A 10167-nucleotide genomic window follows, 5' to 3' on the forward strand; every position below is an offset into this window, starting at 1 on the left:
TTGATAGTGCCGATAATAAAATACAGTCACCGAATATTTACATTTGTTTGCTATTAAGAGGGGCGACGAGGAACATGCGCGCATGCTGGAGGACGTCAACAACATCACAGTGCACGTGCTCTGTCGAAAAATATACATCAACGATAGAATGGCTGCAGCGACTATTCGTCCTCGGAGCAACTGTGCACCGGCATTCGATTTTGAAAAACGTTGCCTTTTCTGCGCCGAAGTAATTGATGAGGTATTTATAAAACAGCAAAAATCATTGCCCGTTGACAGACAAAAAATAATTTGTGGAGTGAAAAGTTTTTCCCCCGGTTGACTTCAACGATTCCGAAAGTGAGGAAGTCGTCACCGAAGAAAGTCGAGATATCAATGACGATGATATTGATGAAAGAAATATGCCATGCCCAGCGACAAAAAAGCAAAGACTTGCATAAATTGTTTTCACAATATATAGAACAAAAGGCACTTTCTCGGACCCGTGGATTATATCTACTGGAGATACGACGTAAAAAAAATGCGCCTGAAACTCTACCTCAGTGGTGGTGCAGAAAAGAGTTTTATAATATACGACAATTCACAATAAAACCGCGAATTTTCTCCACGAAAAAGAGCATTTACTAGACACACTCAACTTTGGCGCTCTCTATCTCTGGTGTTTTTTGAGTCACCGTAAAAAAATATACGAAAATTGTAGAGAATTGAGTCCTCTACAAGTTTTATTTGAACATTTTTTTTATCAAACTAACAGGGGGCGATATAAGTATCAATAAAAATGTTAAACCCCTAATTGACGGCACTTTTTTGGTTGTAACTTTTTTTCCTTGACAGCTATTATATAAAAATTTTTTCAAACAAAAGTTATAGCAAATATTTTTCCCTACAAAACTAAAAATAAAGAAAAAAATTCGACCAATAGGAGCCGAGATATTCAAACTTTGGATATTTACCCCTATTTTCAAGATGGCCGCCGACGCACAGGAAAATTTTGTTTGAACTTTGTGAATTTGGGCATCTCCTATGACCCTCTACTCACCCTCAAAAAATTGGCTTGTTAATTTGTTTTGTAGATATTCGGTGTTTTTCGAGCTAATTTTACTGGCCTAAACTACTTCTATTCGAGAACTTGATGGACCAAGTTTTGACATCGTGGACACAGACCTTAACATTCACGTGCAATTTCTCTCGAAATTATTATATCTCCTCCCAGATGATAGCACAGTGACAATTAATTTCCGTCTCTAACGTCATTATGACGGCATTATGACGGAATTAATACGTCATTTGACGTCACTGTGCTATCTGGGCTGTAATTTGTGGCGACGTTATTTTCCGTAGATAACTGCGAACGCTCCATAAATATTGTCGCCATGCTATGGTAACATGACACCTTATCAGAGAACTTTAGTGCATCGGTGACTGCAACATGCGTTATACTGTGAGATCAGTTATCGCAGGAGCATACTACAACTTCGAACTGTAGTAAGAGCTTTGACGAAGTTCCAAAAAGGACTTGGCTTATTGTCGTTATGATAGTGTACTAAATTATCTAAAATACTCGGGAAAGATGATATTAAACATGTTTTAGTAATATACATAAAGCGAATCTCAATATCTGTTTTATATGTTAGTATATTTAACATTTATTTATTTAGAATATATATTTTTTAAGAGAGAAAAATGTCTCTATAACAGAATAATAACTTATTAATTAACGCAGATTATACGCAAATACGTTACAAACGCGCTCATCACGTGTGTTTATTTAAGACGAAACTTAGTGCTTGAGCGAGGAAATAAAAACGAAGTAGAATAACAACAAAGATGCGGAGATGCAACACGAGAAAACTCGAATCATTATTAGTTACATGGAGAGTGAGCTAAAAATACAATATTATAATAATAGAATACTTTCTCACTCTTTCTCACTCTCAATCGATCAAAGTAAGATATTGCGCTTGCGCAAACTCAGCCAATTGCTATAATACTGCACCAAAACGGTACCACGTGAACATAGCCTTTCCTTGCCGCAAAATAGCTTTTCTCTCGCGGCTACAACTTTGTTTTCTTATTATTTGAGAGAGAGAGAGAGAGAGAGAGAGAGAGAGAGAGAGAGAGAGAAAGAAAGTGAGAGATGTCTGTCATCAGTGTTATCTAAAGACATAAAAACTTTCATTTGCGTTGCAAAACTAATTAACAGCACAAATAAAAAAAATAATCTGCATATACTATATCGATATTAAATTAACTGTGATTAATTGATAAATCAGTCAAATACATTTATTCAGAGGGACTTTGATTGTTTTTTATTAGAGAAAATATAAAATACAGCCAGTAGAAACAACCCTATTTAGCACAAAGGAATTTTGATATCACATATGACTTGTCACGTGCCATCTAACAGAAGTTTCACTTGGACATTTAGAGAACGGTTTATTTTACGTAAAATTTTGGCGATTTCTGGCTTTGAACTTGAATATATCATGCAGTTCATAGAACACGTAGAGCAAAAGTAAAGACAGTTTTGTGATGTATATATAAAACCAAGGAAGCGATTGAGTCCACTCAGAACTCAGAATCTCATCGATTTAGCCGTTATATAACGGAACGATAAATCTTGCCTGCACGGGGATTCTCTAACTCCTTAACGACAGTTTCGATAATACCTGCGCAACGATACCGAACCTGTCGTTAAGGAGTTAGAGAATCCCCGTGCTATAAACAATAGTTGGGCGGCGCAGGCGTAAGTAGAGTCGCGCCCGTGCCTTTACTTGCTTTGTTTCACGCGTACACTGGGCACGAGATACTGTTGTGTCTCTTGATACATAATATATGATGTATATACTGTTATCAATATAGCCATTATGGGTATATATTATATATACAATATTATTATATTATTACAATATATTATTACAATAGATATTAATATAATCATTGTATATACTGTATACTATAGTTATATTGATATAACAAAGGTTTCAGGCATTGCCGGGCAATGCTCTTCGTCGACTTAAAACCAATTTACTGGCTCGCAAAGTATATGTATATATACGTATGTATTTTACGATCGTCGCAGCTCGCAGTATTCTCACACTTTCATTATAATTGACATTCACACCACATTCCACCAACTCGCACGATACATTTGCAGATAATACAAACGCTGCCAAAAGCTTTTGACATCATTCTTCACTCTGCATATCTGATTTCGCGTTCGTATCATCGTACAATCGGAATAAGAAAAGAGAGACTGACATTAATATCGTAAACACGTGAAATCGATCGTAAAATACGAGGAGTCGCGACGAAGGGTGCGATTTAAAATTTTGTGGAAAGGCAAAGTAACTTTATATGTATATACATCGCATCGTAATTAGAAGAAAATGATGTTATTAATATATAAAATCATATTTAATTTTAACTTTCACGCTGCTAAATTACATAATAATCGATATCAATATTAGCCAGATCTTACAACTGACAAATATCAAAGTTTCTCTGAATAAATGTGTCTAACGTCTAACTGATTTGTCAATCAATCACAGTTAATTTAATATCGATATACTATGCATATTTTTTTTATTGTTAATTAATTTTGCAACACAAGTGAAATCGGAAGTTTTAGTTGTTATATCTTTATAGATAACATTGATAACAGACACTTCTCTCTCTCTCTCTCTCTCTCTCTCTCTCTCTCCCTTTCCTCCCCCTTCCCCTCCCTCTTCCCCTTCCCCCCTCTCTCTGAAACTTTCTTCTACTAATACGTAAATAAAATAATATATAATCTTGTCTTTATATATTTTTTTATATTAGTGAAAGAATAAAGCTGCGACATAATATTTAAAAAATGATGCAAACAAACGGTTAGTAATTCTTTCTTATTACATAAGAATTATTTACATTTTTTAACATATCTTTTTTTAATTTGTTAATATTTAATATAAAACGGGAAGAAAATGTCAAATAATGTTTGTAGACTTATTCAAACATTGTTATTTAAAACTTTGGCTTTTTTTCAACAATTTAGCACGGATTTGCGGTGAGAGTTTCATGTTTCTTAGTTATTTAAAAATACAAATAAAAGGCCAATAAATTGTTTCCTACTGTAACGCGTTATCATATTACAATTAATAGAAATTCCTACTAAATTTAAAAAAGCTCGAAATATATAGTATTTACGTATCTGTGTTATTTAATAAAAAATTGTTATTCTTGCGTATTTTACATCACACGTTTACTTTCACCATATATTTCAATATTGTTTTATACAAATTACATTTATTGTAATTTGCTAGAAGTTATTTTTCAAAAATTTCTAAAATTATATAAAGTATTTCAATTTTCTAGAATCTCCGTAAATTTAAAGCTATTCTAATAATTCTACGGGCAAGAAAAAGAAAAGAAAATTATCCTCCGCCTAATATCTTGTCTTATAAAAACTCGATAAATGCCACGAGACCTTGCGGAAGCATGAGATTTTGCCCTTTCGGCCTTGCACAGTTCATCGAAGCGTTTTTGCAAATTGTCAATGCCGACGGAATCACGCCGAGGCTTTTTGACGGCACATTTGCGACGGGACGAGCTCGTAATACGCGCGACGTCATGAAGTTGTATTTACCACACCACGATGTATGAAGGAGCTTAAGGAGGTTTGTCGCATGTGCTATATAGTATAATTTTGTTTTCTTGATTAAACAGTGTAAAGCTAGTCTCAGAAATGATGATTTATAATCAACATGTCATTGGGACAGAAAAAGCGTAAAAATCGCAGTTTTGTCCTATTTTTGTACTTAATATTGTTTAAATAATTTATTTAAAAATTGAAAAAAAATATCAGGAAAATTTAAAAAACCGTAATTACAATTCTCGATGTCATAGAAGTGTACCATAAAAATTTCATTTATTTTTACTGTACAGGAGCAGAGATACATAATATTATATTTACATATAGGGAATATATATATATATACAATTATATATATATATATATATATACAATTTCTGTAACTTTTAAAGCGAATATCTTAGAAACGGGTCAGACAATCGATCGCAAATTTAACAGGTTTTTGGGATATATAAGTGCACAATCTCTGTAAATTTCAGCTTTATCCTTCTGTTTTGACATAAGCGATATATATCCTCAAATCCACACGATTGCGAAAATAGAATATTAACGGCAGCGCGGAGCCCACCACCCACGGGGCTGCCTCTACGGAATCGACCCGCTGTATACATTTTACGCGGCTCGTTTGTCCCTCTTTTTTATTGCAAGCGCATATCGATTGCCGCTGTGAAATGGCCCGTGTCTGCGTATACGCCGACATACGTACGTAGGCATCCGACGTGCGTGGCTCTTATTACGTTTTCGAAATCCTGTTTCCACCAACAAACGTTCGCAAATTATCAAAATTGCTTAAGGAAGTTTTGCTGTACATCGCTTAGTTTTCCCCAGTAAAGGAAAAGTGACGCGAAGACAAGTTTTTAAATTGAAAAATGCCGGGGCAAACTCGACACTTTACCTGATCGACACAACTTGATCTGGAACTTAATTTTTTATTGTCTGAAAATAAAAATACATTGTTTATCGTGTATTTAAAAAATAAAAAAATGCGGATTAAAGTAAAACAATCATTGGAAGTAATGAGAAACAAAGTTATTAAACTTTCAATTATCTTAATCTAAACTCGTGTCTGAAAAACAATTATTGCAGGTAAATTCAACGACGTGCGCACACATTTATCATGAGCCATACGGCTGCAGTATCGTTTGTTATTGGAAGCCGATGAAACGACGTGGTGTCGACTTTGCTCCGGACATCGTTTTTCACTTTTGTCACTCCAAAAACATAAAAATTTTGAAAATATGCAAAAATAATTATCGGATTCATATAGAGCATCGAATTTTCCATCAAAATCACTTATCTGTAGATTCGCAACAGCAAAGCTCGATAAAAGAGTGGCAATTTTCGAGAGATTAGAAAAATTACTTTTGACCATCGAAAACACTTATATCGCATTAGAAATTACACTATAACTCTGAATGTCACCGAATTCCGTTGACAACACTGGCACATAAAAATGCATTTACAGTAGGAAATGCAAATTCCTACGATAGATTTAAATTGGCAAAAAGCCTAGTGTCAAGTTTGCTCCGGTCTCCCCTATACTTATGTGCCTCATTGATTTGTAGGTGTAATAAAATTTATTGTTGGGCATGAGAAAGGTAATTGATAATTATTATCTAATAGACGTCTAAATCTATTCTTTAAACACATACAGTGAAAATTAATTATGGATAACATATCTCTTCTGCACAAATATTTCGTGATTATGATCTTTGCGAACTATATGAAAACCAAATGTTAACAGGTTTTGTGAGGCCGATAATTAATTCAATTAATCTTATGAATATTCCAATCGATCGAGCGAGAGAATAATAATAATCCGAAATTGCTACCGTGTTCCAAACTTTCTGAATTAAAGCCACTGTTCTCATCAACTAAATAAAGTACTGCGTAATATAAAACATGGTACACGCAAAAAAAAATCATTCTACAGACAAGGAAAACAATTACTTATTTTATTTTATTTGGTTAAAATAATAGTTTTCTTCAACAAAGAATATTTTCTTAATAATAGTTTCAAGATATATATTTGGCACAAATCTTAAACAAAACTCATCATTTTGTGCTCAAAATAAGAATTTATTCTTTTTTCAAGAATGTATATTTATAAGTATACATTTCTCTTCCGTAGACTCTATACAGTAAGTAAACCGAATTCTTGCATTAATGAAATTTTCTTGTTTGAAATACTAGATTTGCTAAGATCCAAAATATGCTTTGAGTAAATAAAATGCTTGTGATAATTTTATGGTAGATTTGCGGATATATAAAAACTTAACAAATACTTTATAGAACAAGTAATATTTACAGGTAGTACGTACTTTTCTGTGTGTAGGTGTAAATATGCAAATATATATTTAATATATGTATGTTTTTGTCGATAAGTTCCCGGCGTGACCCTATTATATGCTGAATTACATTTCAATCTCCAGAGAATCGAAGAAATCGGACTCATTATCGTGAAATCTGGTAGTATCAAGTAGTATCGCGTAATAGGGACGTTTTCTTAGTTAGTGGAACACTTCCTGCAAGCCTATAATGATTCGACATATTGCTTCTTGGCTCTTGGTAGGAAATTCTTTCCGAGATTCATCGAGTTTAATATGCGAGTAGGAATTTTGCTTACAGATTATAAGAAGCTTGGCGAATTAAGAAGAAAAGGAATTATGCTGTTATTATATTTATTTTTCCTCGAGAATTTAATTCCTAGTAATATAAAAATTTTTAAATTAATTTTATTTTTCTCTCTGTCTCTCTTTTAAATATGAAATTTAGGGTCAGTATCTTGATTTTTTATACCGGAAGAGATACTGAAATTTATACCACGCATAAAGCACACCTAAATTAACATATATTTACAGTTTCAAGAAAATCCTAAGAAAATCGATTTTCTCTAGTATATAAGGACGAGAGAACGTCCTTAAGCTTAGTTGAAATATAACAATCCGTAATCGATACGTAATCCGTACACGTCCTTTTCATTAAATATCAAAATATCGCGCTGAAAAAATGGCAGGGACAATTTGTATACCGCTTACAAGGGAAAGGGTTATATATTGATCCAACAAATTTCGCGCCATTGAACCTGGCGCCATAAAATTATATTAATCGTGAATTTTGTGAAGTGACGAAAGCAGCCCAACATTCAAATGCGTAATTCGGTGACTATTCTCCGTGCGCGTTAGATTAAATCGTCAGTGGATCGCCCGTTTATTGCCTTCTATGTGAAGGGCCGCGAAAGTAATTGACAACGAAAGCGACTTGTGCCACTCTTCCTCTTTCTGATGACTTAGGTTTTACGACTGGCACGCGAGACCACTCTCCTCCATGATGAAACAGAGCGGGTGATACAGAGCTGTTGACATAATTCTTGCGCGACGCGATATTGAACTTCTCAATATACACTTGCACGGCGCTTGATGCTTCGACACTTCAAAATGGCAAAAAGTTTGTTGTTAGTCTGGGTTGATTTATCATATTATTCCCAACAACCTGTATAAGAAATACATTGGTTAAACCGTAAATGTAATCCGAATAAAGATAGCCGCGCTGTTATGCTGGATAATTCGAAAAGAAATACAAATATTTTGCTAGGAGATTCCAGATCTGTTGCACGTGTTAGTAAAAAAAAATGCCACATTAATCACATAAATTTTATTCAATTTCATCGTTTACTCAACAGTGAACAGGATATTCCTCATCCAAAATTAGCTGTATAATCTATTGACAAAGTATTCGTATTTCTTCCGAGATTTCTTCGTTCCGTGCATCCGTTCCTCTATTGTCAAACGTGAAGCGTTACGTTCCGCATTAATACGCGGTCGGAATTGTCGTACGAAAAATTTCGTCGACAATTTTTGTTAAAAGTCTTTTTTATTATCCGGGCTGATCACAATTCCGAATCCTTATTTGCGGCTGCAAATTGCAGATATAGCAAGCTAGTAACGAAAATGCTCATTAATATTGCAGGTCAATAAAGGATTGACCCGAATCTACTAAGCGCCAGGTACGACGTTGATCCGTCTATGAGGTCTGACTAGAAATGCTCGTATCTACTTATGGTTAGCGCGCCCGCGGACGATGCACCCTACGATATCTATACCACTTGCGAGCGTCCAGCTGATCTACAGCCATCCGGGAACTTGTTGCACCTTCCTCGTGCGTCACGCGAGACTCCCCGGTCCATTTAGTAATTTAAAAAGCGCGAGCACAAAAATTATCTTTCGAAACACGCTCTCGTTTCGATGAAAGGTGGAGTGCGCGGTAGCGTTTCGGCGAAAAACTTTATTTATATACCTACATGGTAAGAAATATTTCTTGGTACGAGATGTTATTGTGGTTTTTCTTCAGATAATACTAATTACAAGTGTTGCAGCCACATGGCCGGCAGAATGATATCTCGAAAAGTTACAGGCGGTTATATACTAGTATAATAACGCTAGATAACACAGATCACATTTCTTTGGGGAAGCATGTTGTATGTCTTGAGATATAATCTTATTACGATTTTTTCAATTTATAGTTGATATGTGATCTGTAATATAGAGTACATGAGAAAACTAACAGATATATTGAAAAAGCGTTAACTAACAATAGGTCGGGAATCTTAAAATATATGATTAAAAGCACGCGGTTAGCTTGGGGCCTTGACGTAGTGCGACAAGTGCAAGTCCCGGGGTCCCTGGGATACCGGAGACCGGATGCCAGAGGGGAGTGTTTTTAGTGGGTGCGAGCCCTAAATTTTACATGTGTGCTCTTATTCGTACACCCGCGAATGAGAGGGTAAACGCCTAAGAAATGACAAACATATTCTGCATACATTAATCGAGATACAAATTAGTTTTCGAATTTCATGTAGCGGAAGATGATGAGCTTTAAACAAAAGTTGAACCTCAGCCACACAAATTTATAACAGAACATTAATTACCTCTTAATTTCAAGACTATTAAATATCAAACGCAATTTACTATCTCAAAAAGTAAATTGATGCTTGATTGCGAAAACGTTTAATGTAGAAATTAATCAAAGGATCTGATAAAGGAAAAGAGCAATGATAATTCTGGGACACCAGTTGTACTAGTTTGAAGTTCTGAATATACTAAATATATGTATAAGCTAAATATAGTACTAAACGTATATGAATTAAAATCTGAAGTACATGAAAATACATGAAATAAGCTTTAAGTTTTAGTTGAGATAATTGCAAGAATTATTTTTACGATTAGACATTTTTTTTCGATGTGTACATCATCATGAAATAGCTATACACTGTAGGAAATCCATTTTTAAATAATGTTTGATTTATCCGGATTTAAAGGCGCTTTCTGCTTTCAATATCTAGTCGGGGCTAATGTCAAAATCTTAGTGTTATCATAAATTTTCAATTAAATCCCACCCACGACAATTGTTTTCGTTCGCTCGCCACCAAGTCCCCCGTGTCCCCCGTCACCGACGCAGGTGCGCATCCGGAGGGTGGAGTTGCTCAGCCCCACCATGCACCACCGTAGAGCTTGCCACCGTATATAAAAGCCGTGGTT

Source organism: Temnothorax longispinosus, chromosome 8, assembly GCF_030848805.1.
Source record: "Temnothorax longispinosus isolate EJ_2023e chromosome 8, Tlon_JGU_v1, whole genome shotgun sequence".
NCBI classification, from domain to species: Eukaryota; Metazoa; Arthropoda; class Insecta; order Hymenoptera; family Formicidae; genus Temnothorax; species Temnothorax longispinosus.